The sequence below is a fragment of the Schistocerca cancellata genome, chromosome 5 (assembly GCF_023864275.1).
Source record: "Schistocerca cancellata isolate TAMUIC-IGC-003103 chromosome 5, iqSchCanc2.1, whole genome shotgun sequence".
NCBI lineage: Eukaryota > Metazoa > Arthropoda > Insecta > Orthoptera > Acrididae > Schistocerca > Schistocerca cancellata.
Genome location: NC_064630.1, coordinates 198,725,580 through 198,739,687, shown reverse-complemented (window position 1 = coordinate 198,739,687; position 14,108 = coordinate 198,725,580). Strand labels below are relative to the sequence as shown.

The window sequence follows — 14,108 nt, the reverse complement described above, 5'->3', positions numbered from 1 at the left end:
GCGAGTGGAAATATTGACGGTTATTAACCCGCAAACAACGGTGCTGTCTGATGATAACATGTGACATGAAGCCACATATGGAAATACTTCACCTCGTAATGAACAACTGTCAGGCTGATTTACTACGAAAGCCCGTGGTGGCGAGCGCTTCACTTAAAGCCGGACCCTCTGAAAACACACCAAAACACTACGTTGAACAGATCTGGCATTGTTTTGGTATTAGTGAGTATTTGCTCATAGTTATCAGGGAAGATATTGTGTTGTTAAGTGGACAAAACAGTGTCCTATCAGTTACTACAATAACCAGTAGAAACGTAAGGAAAAGTGATATGTAAAAAAAATGTTCAAATGTGTGTGAAATCTTATGGGACTTAACTGCTAAGGTCATCAGTCCCTAAGCTTACACACTATTTAACCTAAATTATCCTAAGGACAAACACATACACCCATGCCTGAGGGAGGACTCGAACCTCCGCCGGGAAAAGAGATATGTAGACATTATGTATCACATGTGTACTTACGCTGTCATAAAATAACGATTGATATTGAGGAAGAACGTTCTGCTAGAAAGAGCATTTGATTAGTGCTGATGGAGCTATATGTCACTGTAAACTTGGAGATAAAACTGTACGAATGATAAATAATACTAAACGACCCAACGGTCTGTAAGTCAGACAGTACGCAAAGGAACTGAAAGGGGAAAATAAATACACTGCTGGTGAATACACATTTTTACCTCGGCAGATACTCAAACGAGATGGTAGAGTCACAGTAGATGTTTGCTATCGCGGTAACATGTTACGGCGCCAGCCGAGGTGGCCGAGAGCTTCTAGGCGCTACAGTCTGGAACCGCGAGACCGTTATGGTCGCAGGTTCGAATCCTGCCTCGGGCATGGATGCTTGTGATGATGTCCTTAGGTTAGTTAGGTTTAAGTAGTTCTAAGTTCTAGGGGACTGATGACCTAAGAAGTTAAGTCCCATACTGCTCAGAGCCATTTGAACCATGTTACAGCGTAGACGAGATTTGTTCAATTTTGCCCGGGAACAGAGCTCCAAATATTTATCAATAGTCTTAAATTAGCACTCCTGTAAAATTGTGAGTAATGAGAAATAATCAATGCAAGTGTGCTTTAGATAGTTTCTGGCAGAAGATACAAATACTGTTTGGCACCAGTTGTACCAGACAGAAACTCAGTTGTCAAGAACGGCTGACAAACTTGGAACATAGAATAACAATTCACAGAAACTCTGTGAAACAGCGTTAACACAGGATTTCGGCTGGTGCTTCCTGTGTCAGAGTACTGCGCCCCAGTTTGTCTAGCAGCACTCACATCAGACTGAAGCCGAGCATGCGCATTATCATAGGAACGCTCAAAAACACTCAATCTTGCTACCTTAGCCACTCCCGCAACGAGATTACACTCATATCAGCGACCTTAAAAAAAAAAGAAGGAAATCTGGCCAAGACCGCAGAAGACCAAGTTAATTACGACAGCTGCACCATCAACACAAAAATGTTTCGTTTTTCGTTTCTGGCATCATTCTCTACGGACGGCAAAAGAAAGTGAAAATGCTGGTGGCAGGATGAATAAATAATGGACGCAATTATGACAGTCTAGTGTAGTAACCGAACAGCTCAAGAAATGGAGTATCTCAACCAGCGTTTAAAGAATTTGGAGGGGGGAGGGGGCGACGCAAAATATTTGCCGTGCCACGAGCAGAATATGGACAAACTGTGGGGTATGCGCAGATTTACAATATACACTCCTGGAAATTGAAATAAGAACACCGTGAATTCATTGTCCCAGGAAGGGGAAACTTTATTGACACATTCCTGGGGTCAGATACATCACATGATCACACTGACAGAACCACAGGCACATAGACACAGGCAACAGAGCATGCACAATGTCGGCACTAGTACAGTGTATATCCACCTTTCGCAGCAATGCAGGCTGCTATTCTCCCATGGAGACGATCGTAGAGATGCTGGATGTAGTCCTGTGGAACGGCTTGCCATGCCATTTCCACCTGGCGCCTCAGTTGGACCAGCGTTCGTGCTGGACGTGCAGACCGCGTGAGACGACGCTTCATCCAGTCCCAAACAAGCTCAATGGGGGACAGATCCGGAGATCTTGCTGGCCAGGGTAGTTGACTTACACCTTCTAGAGCACGTTGGGTGGCACGGGATACATGCGGACGTGCATTGTCCTGTTGGAACAGCAAGTTCCCTTGCCGGTCTAGGAATGGTAGAACGATGGGTTTGATGACGGTTTGGATGTACCGTGCACTATTCAGTGTCCCCTCGACGATCACCAGTGGTGTACGGCCAGTGTAGGAGATCGCTCCCCACACCATGATGCCGGGTGTTGGCCCTGTGTGCCTCGGTCGTATGCAGTCCTGATTGTGGCGCTCACCTGCACGGCGCCAAACACGCATACGACCATCATTGGCACCAAGGCAGAAGCGACTCTCATCGCTGAAGACGACACGTCTCCATTCGTCCCTCCATTCACGCCTGTCGCGACACCACTGGAGGCGGGCTGCACGATGTTGGGGCGTGAGCGGAAGACGGCCTAACGGTGTGCGGGACCGTAGCCCAGCTTCATGGAGACGGTTGCGAATGGTCCTCGCCGATACCCCAGGAGCAACAGTGTCCCTAATTTGCTGGGAAGTGGCGGTGCGGTCCCCTACGGCACTGCGTAGGATCCTACGGTCTTGGCGTGCATCCGTGCGTCGCTGCGGTCCGGTCCCAGGTCGACGGGCACGTGCACCTTCCGCCGACCACTGGCGACAACATCGATGCACTGTGGAGACCTCACGCCCCACGTGTTGAGCAATTCGGCGGTACGTCCACCCGGCCTCCCGCATGCCCACTATACGCCCTCGCTCGAAGTCCGTCAACTGCACATGCGGTTCACGTCCACGCTGTCGCGGCATGCTACCAGTTTTAAAGTCTGCGATGGAGCTCCGTATGCCACGGCAAACTGGCTGACAATTTCGGCGGCGGTGCACAAATGCTGCGCAGCTAGCGCCATTCGGCGGCCAACACCGCGGTTCCTGGTGTGTCCGCTGTGCCGTGCGTGTGATCATTGCTTGTACAGCCCTCTCGCAGTGTCCGGAGCAAGTATGGTGGGTCTGACACACCGGTGTCAATGTGTTCTTTTTTCCATTTCCAGGAGTGTAGGTAGCATCTAGTGCTAACCGCCAACTATAGACCTGTCTACATCGCGTATTTATTTGATTTACAGAGGCATTTCTCATAGGAACAGAGGATTGTCGAATGCATTAGAAACTTAAATTTCGTTCATAATATTTCATAAACGCATGTGTAAACACTGTAAGAGTTAAGATCTCAGGCTCATACATACGCTAAGCTGACACTTTCCATAGTGTAATTAAATAAACGAATGAACTGATATCCAAGGTGCTGAACAGATGCCTGTTAAGGATACTAAGTGATATTTAGGCTGAACTTAAAAATGTCTTGGTTTTGAATAGCCAGACCTCTACGGCTGATGATCATTTCCTTGGTGATATCGCTCTCTGGGATTATGCAGTGGTCCAAGGTATATTTTCATGGCGAAAGTTTCGTCTCCTGTTGCTTCAGAGGATTTAGTCCAACCGTTACTGCTTTAAGAATACTTGGAACACATCACCGATGAAACTGATTGTTCGGCTGTGTAGTGTAACTGGAGATGTAAAGTATCAAAAGTACGGTATACTCTTTTTAAATCAGTAAATATCATAGTACCTAGCCACACTTCTGAAGACGTCTCCCGAAATCTGAGAAGAAACTTAGGAAAGAAATATGGACATAATTAAATTAAATAAGTGCCGTCAAAGAAGTGTTGGCAAATGCCAATCAAGCTGAACAGAGAAACTATGAAAGAAAAGGATTTGGGAATAGGTTTTATATACTTTGGAGGCAAGGTGAACATCCAGATTTAAAACATGCCCTCGAATCGTCCCCGGAAAGATGGAAGAAAGTAGCCACTATTTTAGGTCTTATTTTTTCATGAGATGAGTGGAATGATCTGTTATAGTGTGGTTACACTATTGCGGAAAAATCAACTGTAAGCAATCGCAGCCATTAAATATCTATGGAGAAATTTAAAGTGCCATGACCACATAAAACTAATTGCAGGGAAGGTAGATGCCAGACTGATTCGTTGGAAGAAGGCTCAGGAAGTGCAGTCCGACAATGAAGGAGGCAGCTTATAAAAACCTTGTTCGAGCGATACTTGAATATTGCTCATCAGTCTGAGATCTGTACCAGTGGGATTGAGGGAAGAGTTATAAAATAACCAAAGAAGAGCGGCGAGTTTCGTCACAGTTCTCTTTAGTAAGCGTGACAGCGTCAAGGGATGTTCTTGCAACTTCAGTGGCAGACGGTACAAGAACGCGTTGTGCATGACCGTGTGGTTTACTATTAAAATAGCGAGGACGTACGTTCCAGGAAGAGTGCTTCCCGCTACATGTACACTTTCTGATCAAAAGTATCCGGACCCCTATCAGTGGGCATTAATAAGGCGTGTGTCCATCCTTCGCATTTATGGAGACTGGAACTCCGCTGAGGACACATTCAATGAGGTATTTGAATGTCTGGGTAGGAGTGGCAGCCGATTTTTCCTCAAGAGCTGAAACCAGAGAAGGTACTGATGTCAGATGCTGGCGTCCAAAGCGAAGTCGACGTTCTGACTCATGTCAAAGGTGTTCCGTTGGATTCTGGTCGGAACTCAGGGACCAGACCATTTCAGGAATGTTATTGACCACTAACAAATGCCCCTCAAGGGCTACTTTATAACAGGGTGCACTGTCATGCTTAACAATAACAGTCATCGTATCCGAACTGTTCCACTACTGTACGCAGTACATAAAGCTGTAAATTTTGTTCATATCCTTCCGTATTTAGCGTTTTCTTACGCACCCTAACCACGAATTGTACCCCTACAGAGCAGAACCATCTTCCCTGTATTTCACTGTTGACATTACACATGGTGGCCGGTAGCGTCCCCAGGCATTCATCAAACTCAGACACTTCCGACAGACTTTCACAGGCTATAGCGTTATTCACCACTCCATCTTACTCGTTTCCAGCCGTCCGCGGCCAAGCAGCATCGCGCTTTATCCCTTCTCAAACGCCGCTTAGTCCTGATGATAGAAATGTGTGTCTTACGAGAGGCTGCTTGATCATTCTACACCATTCCATTTAACTCTCTACGCACACTGTGCTAGCTGGTGTGCAGACAGCACTTTGGAACTCATGAGTGGTTCCATCAGCTGATTTCGTGCGATGTTTTACAACGGCACTCCGCAGTGCTCGACGGTCCCAATCCGTTTGTACGTGAGGTCTGCCTAGCTTGGTTTAGCTGTGGTTGTTCTTTCGCTTTCCCTCTTCACAATCACATCATCAACAGTCGACTTGAGCGACTTTAGAAAGGCTGACATGTCTCTGATGGATTTGCTACTCACGTGACATCCAGTGACTCATTTATACTGGCTCTCGTGACATATAGTGGTCAGTCCCGCATTACATAGAGGCGTCGGGATACTTTTGATAAGATCGCGTATCTCGTGAGAAGCAATGGAGGTATTGTTAGAGATTCGATTTCAGGGCACTGAGGTTTACGAAGACTCGTTCTTCCCGCTCACCGTTCCGGACTGGAACAGGAAAGGGGATAAGTTTCAGTGTTACACGAAGTTCACCATCTACACCAACATCTGCATACATACTCCGCAATCGGCCGTACGGCGCGTGGCGGAGGTTAGACTGTACCCTTACCGGTCATCTCCTATCCAGCTCCACTCGCAAATAGAGGGAGGCAAAAATGATCGTCTATATGCCTCCGTACCAGCCGTAACTTCTCTTATCTTTTCTTCGTGGTCCTTACGAGAAATGGATGTGGGCGGCGCTGGAATCGTTCTGCAGTTGGCGGTAGTGGAATCATTCTGCAGTCAGCATCAAATCCTGGTTCCGTAAATTTTCTCAATAGTGTTCGGCAAAAAAACATAGTCTGCCATCCAGGCATCCCCATTTGATTTTATGAAGCATCGCTGTAATACATGATGGTCGATTCTATCGATAAAAAATGTAGCACCAGAGTTCTGAATTGCTTCGGTATCTTCCTTTAGCCGAGCGGTCTAAGACGATGCAGTCATAGACTGTGCGGCTGGTCCCGGCGGAGGTTCGAGTCCTCCCTCGGGCATGGGTGTGTGTGTTTGTCCTTAGGATAATTTAGGTTAAGTAGTGTGTAAGCTTAGAGACTGATGACCTTAGCAGTTAAGTCCCATAAGATTTAACACACTTTTTTTTTTGACCTGGTGGTAATCCTCAATACTCGAACAATACTCAAGAGTGTGTCGAAGTAGTGTTCTACACACGGTCTCCTAAAATTCTCCCAATAAATCGTGTTGACCATTCGCTTTCTCTACTACAATCTCTAAATACTCTTTCCATTTCATATCGCTTCGCAGCGTTGGATACTGGATACTGTCTCAAGTAGCACACTACTGATGCTGTATTTGAATATTAAGTGCTATATCCCAATTTCCCAGAAACTTCGCTCAGTTGAGGAGGGGTCAAAATAAGCGGACACGTGTCTCGACTTATCCGTAGATACTGCACCGTTTTTGAGAAAACGACTGTCAAAGCATTTACAGGTATTTTATGTGCTCTTTAGCGATTAAGTATGTCGACCGTAGCGGTGGCACAGAGGCTAGCATCGCAGCTTCACAGTTTAGCGCCCCACGTTTTATTTATCTACCCATGTTCGTAAAGGATTACTACACGAATGTTTCCCAGTGCATATTGAAATAACATTCTCCTTATTCGTCAACTAATTGTTCAAATGTTCAAATGTGTGTGAAATCTTATGGGACTTAACTACTGAGGTCATCAGTCCCTAAGCTTACACACTACTTAACCTAAATTATCCTAAGGACAAACACACAAACCCATGCCTGAGGGAGGATTCGATCCTGCCGGCCAGAGTAGCAGAGTGGTTCTAGGCGCTACCGTCTGGAACCGCGCGGCCGCTACGTTCGCAGGTTCGAATCCTGCCTCGGGCATTGATGTGTGTGATGTCCTTAGGTTAGTTAGGTTTAAGAAGTTCTAAGTTCTAGGGGATTGATGACCTGAGAAGTTAGGTCCCATAGTGCTCAGAGCCATTTGAACCATTTATTCGAACCTCCGCCGGGACCAGCCGCACAGTCCATGACTGGAGCGCCTTAACCGCTCGGCTAATCCCGCGCGGCGTCTACTAATTATAGGTCTGGTTAATGAAATAACAAAAATGAATGAATGAGAAAATTGGAACTTCCTTGCAGATTAAAACTGAGTGCCGGACCGAGACTCGAATTGCCTTTCATCCAGAAATGCTAGTCCTGCAATTTTCGCAGAAGAGCTTCTGTGAAGTTTGGAAGGTAGGAGACGAGGTACTGGCGGAAATAAAGCTGTGAGTACGGATCGTGAGTCGTGCTTGGATACTTCAGATGGTAGCCGGCACGGTAGCTCAGCGCGTTCGGTCAGAGAGCTGGCTGTCCTCTGTAATAAAAAATCTGAGTGAAGGGATCAACAACGAACTTCAACGGATGTCCTCTGACGTCCGCTACTACCAAATACAACGAACAATTACGAGCAAAGCGGAAAAAAGATGGCAGAGTACTTGCCCGCGAAAGGCAAAGGTCCAGAGTTCGAGTCTCTGTCCCGCACACAGTTTTAATCTGCCAGGATGTTTCATTTTAGCGCACACTCCGCCGCAGAATGAAAATCTCATTCTGGGAATGAGAAAATTATTTGAAATTGTTTTCGGTGAAATTCTTGATTTTTAATGCACTGCAGGCGTTAGCGTTCTGTAACGTGACCCGTTATGGGTGGTTTGCTGCGAAATTACTGCCAGCGCCTGAAATCCTCGGTATTCTTAACGAAATTTCTTTCCGTAGTGAGATTCATAGGAAAAAATGCCACTGTCGCAAACCTGCATTGTTGCGATGCACATGGCTTCAGAATTTCTATGTTCCGAATCTTTCTAGGAAATATATCATCCGAGGGAATGCACCAAATTTTGACGAAAGACATAATAATTAATTTAAGAATTGATATAAGAATTAAATACGAGAATATAAAAAGATTGTATCCCCTGAAAATACCATACACACGTATATTATATTATTGTGAAATCCAGTTGCAATTTTAGACTTAATATAACACCTGTGTATACATTAACACTGATAAGAAACTTTTGTGTAGTAACCTTCAACGGAAAGGGGTAGATGAGTGGGGAAAAAATTAAATTAAAAAAAAATGTTCAAATGTTTGTGATATCTTATGGGACTTAACTGCTAAGGTCATCAGTCCCTAAGCTTACACACTACTTAACCTAAATTATCCTAAGGACAAACACACACACCCATGCCCGAGGGAGGACTCGAACCTACGCCGGGACCAGCCGCACAGTCCAAGACTGCAGCGCCTGAGACCGCTCGGCTAAGCCCTCGCGGCTTAAATTAAATAAATAAAAACAATAATCGGGTATCGAACACGGTGCACAGAGGTTAGAGGCACGACGCTAGCCACTGAGACACCATTTCCGTAGAGATTATCGCGTGCTAAAGACCTCTATAGAACATCGAAAACATTGGCCGTCGTTTTCTCGGAAACAGTCAGCTATCTACGGGTAAGCCAAGTGTTCGCTTATTTTCACTTCTCTTCCATTGAGCGAAGTTTTTCGGAAATCGGGTAACGGCATTTGGTGGGTTTTCCTCGTAAGTCATCTTGTATCCTCCTGCGATCGCTCAACGACGACACCTTCCCGTGGCCGACCGGGGTGGCCGAGCGGTTCTAGACGCTACAGTCTGGAACCGCGCTACCGCTACGGTCGCAGGTTCGAATCCTGCCTCGGGCATGGATGTGTGTGATGTCCTTAGGTTAGTTAGGTTTAAGTAGTTCTAAGTTATAGGGGACTGATGACCTTAGAAGTTGAGTCCCATGGTGCTCAGAGACATTTGAATCATTTGAACCTTCCCGTGTACCAAAGCATGATCAATAAACAACGCAGATTGCTGCTCACCCAGTCTATCAGATTAGAAAATAACAGAAATAACAGCGGTCCTATCACGCTTCCCGGCGACACTCCTGGCGATACCCTTCTCTCTGATGAACACTCGCCGTCGAGGACAACGTATTGGGTTTTCTTACTTAAGAAGGCTTCGAGCTACTCACGTATCTGGGGACTCTTTCCGTATGCTCTTACCTTCGTTAACATTCTGCAGTGGGAAACGATGCTAATGCTTGCGGAAATCAGCCTGTTGCCCTCCGCCCATTGTTCGTAGAGTGTCACGTGAGAAAAAAGCAAGCTGAGTTTCGCACGAAAGATGGTTTCTAAAACCGTGCTGATTCGTGGACGGAAGCGTTTCCAACTCGGGGGAATTTATTACGGTAAGGTGGCTCGGGGAATATACATGCAGATATAAATGTACTATAATGATTAATCTGACGAAGACGACGCCATTGGAAAAGTAGCTGAAATATGTCCATTCACCATGTAAGATATAAAAACACACGCACCCACATATACAGACTACTTGTTTTGTCTCGTGCTGTTTCTACGGGAGTGCGGCCTCGCAACGCCGAAAATACGTGAGGACGGCGTCCTCTGTTGCTGGGGAAGCACTTCTTCCGCGGTGAAATAAGCCCCTAATGAAAGCCGAGTTTAACACCGAGCTGTGACAGCAAAAAGAAAGGCGCGAGCCGCGGAAAGCCGGGAAGAGGAGAGACAGAGAGAGGGGGAGGGAGAGAGGAGACAGGAAGACACGGCCGTATAAAGAGGAAGAATCCGGCCACAAGCTCTGCGGCGGCCGTATAATTCAGTAGAGAGGAATAAAATTGTCGGCGCTGCCAGAAAACAATCCGTATAATTTGTACTTGCAGGGGAGAGGTCCCGGCCGGACTTGGGGGAGGGGGTGGTAGTCCAGTCCCGGGCGGAGGGGCGTGGAGCGGGGGGGGGGGGTGTTGGAGTAGAGTGGTGGGGTGGTGCGGAGTGGGGGGTGGGATCAAATAAAACGGCGCGGCTTGGCTGACCGCAGCTGGCGCTGCCCGCACGGACAAGTTGTGCCGACGGGTCCGCGCCGCGCTGGCCGATACATTATTGCGGTGCGACGCGCCGCTCTGCTAGGCCTGATGTCCTCATCCGCTGCGCCGGCGGACCGCTCCTTGACGTCGCTCTTAAAAAATTATCTCCGCCTGCGGACGCAGGGAAAAGGCTGCGCCCACGCACTGACCTGCCGCCGCAGACTGCGGATTGTAAAAACCGCTCGGTTAAAACCGACACCGGTATTTCAGTTCTGAATAACCGGTATTTTTCGGTATTTGTTTGCTCTCGGTTATAACACGTCTTTTTTAGTTTTTACTAATAACCGAGCAAAAAAAAAAAAACGAAATATCAATTAGCTGTAGCTGCAGTGTTAATTTTTTTCGTTTTAAATAAACATTTTTTAAAAAAAGGAGTAACTATTATTTGTGAAATCTGCTTTGGTTGAAATATTGCGTATTTATGAAACAGGAAAAACGATAAGTAAGATTTTTGAACTTTTTGAAAACATAGTCATCGATCTTAAAAATAGTTAAAACTAAAATTTAAAACAGTTTTGATAGCAATCTTGTTAAAATATTTTTTTTTATTGTAGTGAGTGACCGGTTTCGACTGTATGAGTCATCTTCAGACTCCAGAGCGGTGGATGGACACTGCTAGATGAGCTCCGTCGCCCCTCAACGCTCGTGTGACAGACAAGCAACACTGCGTGAAATAACTGCAGGAATTAATGTGGGACGTACGACGAACGTATTCCTTAGGACAATGCGGCAAAATTGGCCGTTAATGGGCTTTGGCAGCAGACGACCGACGCGAATGCCTTTGCTAACAGCATATCACTCGCAGCGCCTCTCCTGCGCTCGTGACCATATCGGTTGGACCCTAGACGACTGGAAAACCGTGGTGTTGTTTGCAGTTGATCCAACTATATGTAACGGTAACTATCTGAAATAAACTGCTCAAATATACACTCATATTTTTATAAGATTTCAAAACGGTTCCAGGACTGACAGCTTGCTTTACATGTACAGAAAAGTAAGGATGTGGTCTCTAAAAAACATTAAAAAATAGTATCGTATGACTGCAAACCCAACGAGACACAAATGATACCAGCAAACTCTTACAAATATCTAGATGTAATATTTTGTAGGGATATAAAATGGCACTATCACATCGGCTTAGTCGTAGATAGAGCAGGTGGTAGACTTCGGTCCGTTGGCAGAATACTGAGAAAACGCAGCGTACAAAGGAGACTGGCTACACAACATTTGTGCATCCCATCTTGTAATATTGCTCAAGTGTGCTGGAGCCATACTAAACAGGGCTAACTGGGGGTATTGAACGTATTTAAAACAGAGGAACACTAACGGTCACCAGTTTCATTGAACCATGGGAGAATGCTACTGAAAGGCTAAAAAAACCTTAACTGGGTGGCGAGCGAAGCCAATTATCTTGTAGATAATTTCAGGAACCAATTTGAAATGAAGAATCTAGAAATAAAACTCGTGCCCTTACGAATCACTCCCTTAGGGACTACGGAGACAAAACTAAACTAACTGCAGTGAGCGCAGACGCATTTTAGCAAGCTTTTCTTTTTTGCTCCATACACATTGGAACGGTACGAAGCCCTAATGCTACGTACCACCTCCTATCAGTTTCACAGTGGTTCACAAAGTTTTTATTGTACGTTCATTAGATAAATGTGTTTGGTGTGTTGCAATATTGAAGCAAACAGAAAAAACAATGAGAATTACATTTTAATGTACCATCGATACACAATATGGCCGAAAATAAAACTTCGGTCATGGGCATGAACAAAATTAACACCACTGTATGAGATGAAATCATAGATGTTTAGCTAGCACTTAAGGCAGAGAAGGCAACACCTGAAACGTTGGTCTGGATTCAGAAATCTTTACTCAGCACGCTATGTCCGAGGTGATATGCACTTGGTTTCGTCCGACCTGTAAAATCAAATCATCCAGCCAGTGTGATTCACGGCCCAACTTAGATGTGGATTAGAACACAGCGCAGCTTGGAATTTAAAATTACAGATTTTTTTCACGTGGTAGAAAATTAGTTAACGCTAGAAGGAATAGTCCGATGCCATGTTTATATTGCACCGTAGGAATTACGATTTTGTTTTCTTGAAAGAGAAATCAGGACTCTGGGAACAACTGCATTTGGCCGGCCGGAGTGACCGAGCGGTTCTAGGCGCTACAGTCTGGAACCGCGCGACCGCTACGGTCGCAGGTTCGAATCCTGCCTTGGGCATGGATGTGTGTGATGTCCTTAGGTTAGTTAGGTTTAAGTAGTTCTAAGTTCTAGGGGACTGATGACTTCAGAAGTTAAGTCCCATAGTGCTCAGAGCCATTTGAACTTTTTTTTTTTTTTGACAACTGTATTTGACATCTTGGTGTCGTGGTGGTCGAAGCGAGAGGCAGACATAAAATTTACCGTGCGGGATAACGAAGTGAGGAATATTGCTTCTAACGCCACAGCCAACAAAGTCTCGCACATGAATTTAACGATAATCTTCTACCCACACACCATCTGTGAATATGACGGTAAGTAACCGTATTGTATGGTATAATTGTAAGCACGCCCGTAGCACTCATTTCGATGTATTTTACAGAGTAGCGGCGTAGCTCTATAGTAATTGTCCACGCCGTAACATCAGAATCGTACTGTACACTAGAGCGTGCTGGAAAGTAATGCCTCCGGACTTTTTATTCTGTTCCCAATATCGTCTGAGATCTGACTTATCATGCATATTAATCGGTCGACTTTCTCGCTTCACTGACGCAAGTTGCAGCCCTCTGACACTAGAGAGCTCCAAACTGAAGCGCGTAACATGGCTGTGTGTAACATAACTATGTCGGTGCGTGACAAACACCGTGCCTCCAATTGAAATTCATAGAAAATTGAAAGCTGTGACGGTGATGACTGTATGATTGCATCGACATCAATAATGTGCGACGTTGGGCTGTCCGTGCTCGTGATGAAGAAAACGGCGGTGCTAATCTCAATGTGTGTAATAGAACTCTGAGTGGGCGACCGCATCAAATGAATTTTCGTCTAACTTTCGTTGCGTTTAGGAACGAAATAATGATTATTCTACGACTGCTGAAGTCACGTAAACGCATGACCAAAAATGAAAAGAAACGTTATTTCCCAGGTCTCATTCACAACTTTTCCTGGTCTCATACAGTCTCTGCACGCAAGTTCTGTATGCATGCGTAACCGGGGCAGGAAAAATTGCTAACCAGCAATGGTTCGGCATTGCTTGACCGATATCTTGTCCGCAGAATAGGAATAAGATCTGAGCACCACCAGAAAGAAAGCCAATTCCTTCCTAACGCTGTACGGTGTTCGCGTACGATATACATTTCGGCGATGAGAAAGACTTCTCACTGTCTTGGTCTCTCCGATATGCGGCTTCATTCCAATCATTATCCATTCATATCTTGGAAGTAGAGTGTACTTCTAGAAACCTCGTTTCACTGTCATGTTTCCTTCCCAATACTTCGGTTGTTTATTAATACAGTGACCTCGTTTAGTGGTCCAGGACTATTCTACAATTAACCCACGTATAAAGCATGAACAATCATTTCAGTTTTCAACAGACATCATCGTTGCCTTTGAATCAATTAAGAAATAAATTACTTAAATCCATTATTGAATTTTGTCCATTTCATCTTTTTTGAGCGGAATACTAAACAAACTTTTTTCTTCATCACTTTCAAAATTTCTAAAAACAATTGACCTGTAGGATCTACATAGCATGTCATGACCACGTCCAGATGCTGAATATTTGACGCAGCTGGTACGGTTCAAATGGCTCTGAGCACTATGGAACTTAACTTCTGAGGTCATCAGTCGCCTAGAACTTAGAACTACTTAAACCTAACTAACCTAAGGACATCACACACATCCATGCCCGAAGCAGAATTCGAACCTGCGATCGTAGCGGTCGCGCGGTTCCAGACTGTAGCGCCTAGAACCGCTCGGCCACCC

General features: G+C 45.4%; 1 protein-coding gene across 1 annotated transcript in view; it reads right to left on the bottom strand.

Annotated features, from left to right (window-relative positions):
* The window catches only part of LOC126187690 (homeobox protein Nkx-6.2-like), a 246,960-nt gene that overhangs the window by 201,879 nt on the left and 30,973 nt on the right, over window positions 1–14,108 (bottom strand). The gene's annotated exons all lie outside the window — the stretch shown is intronic.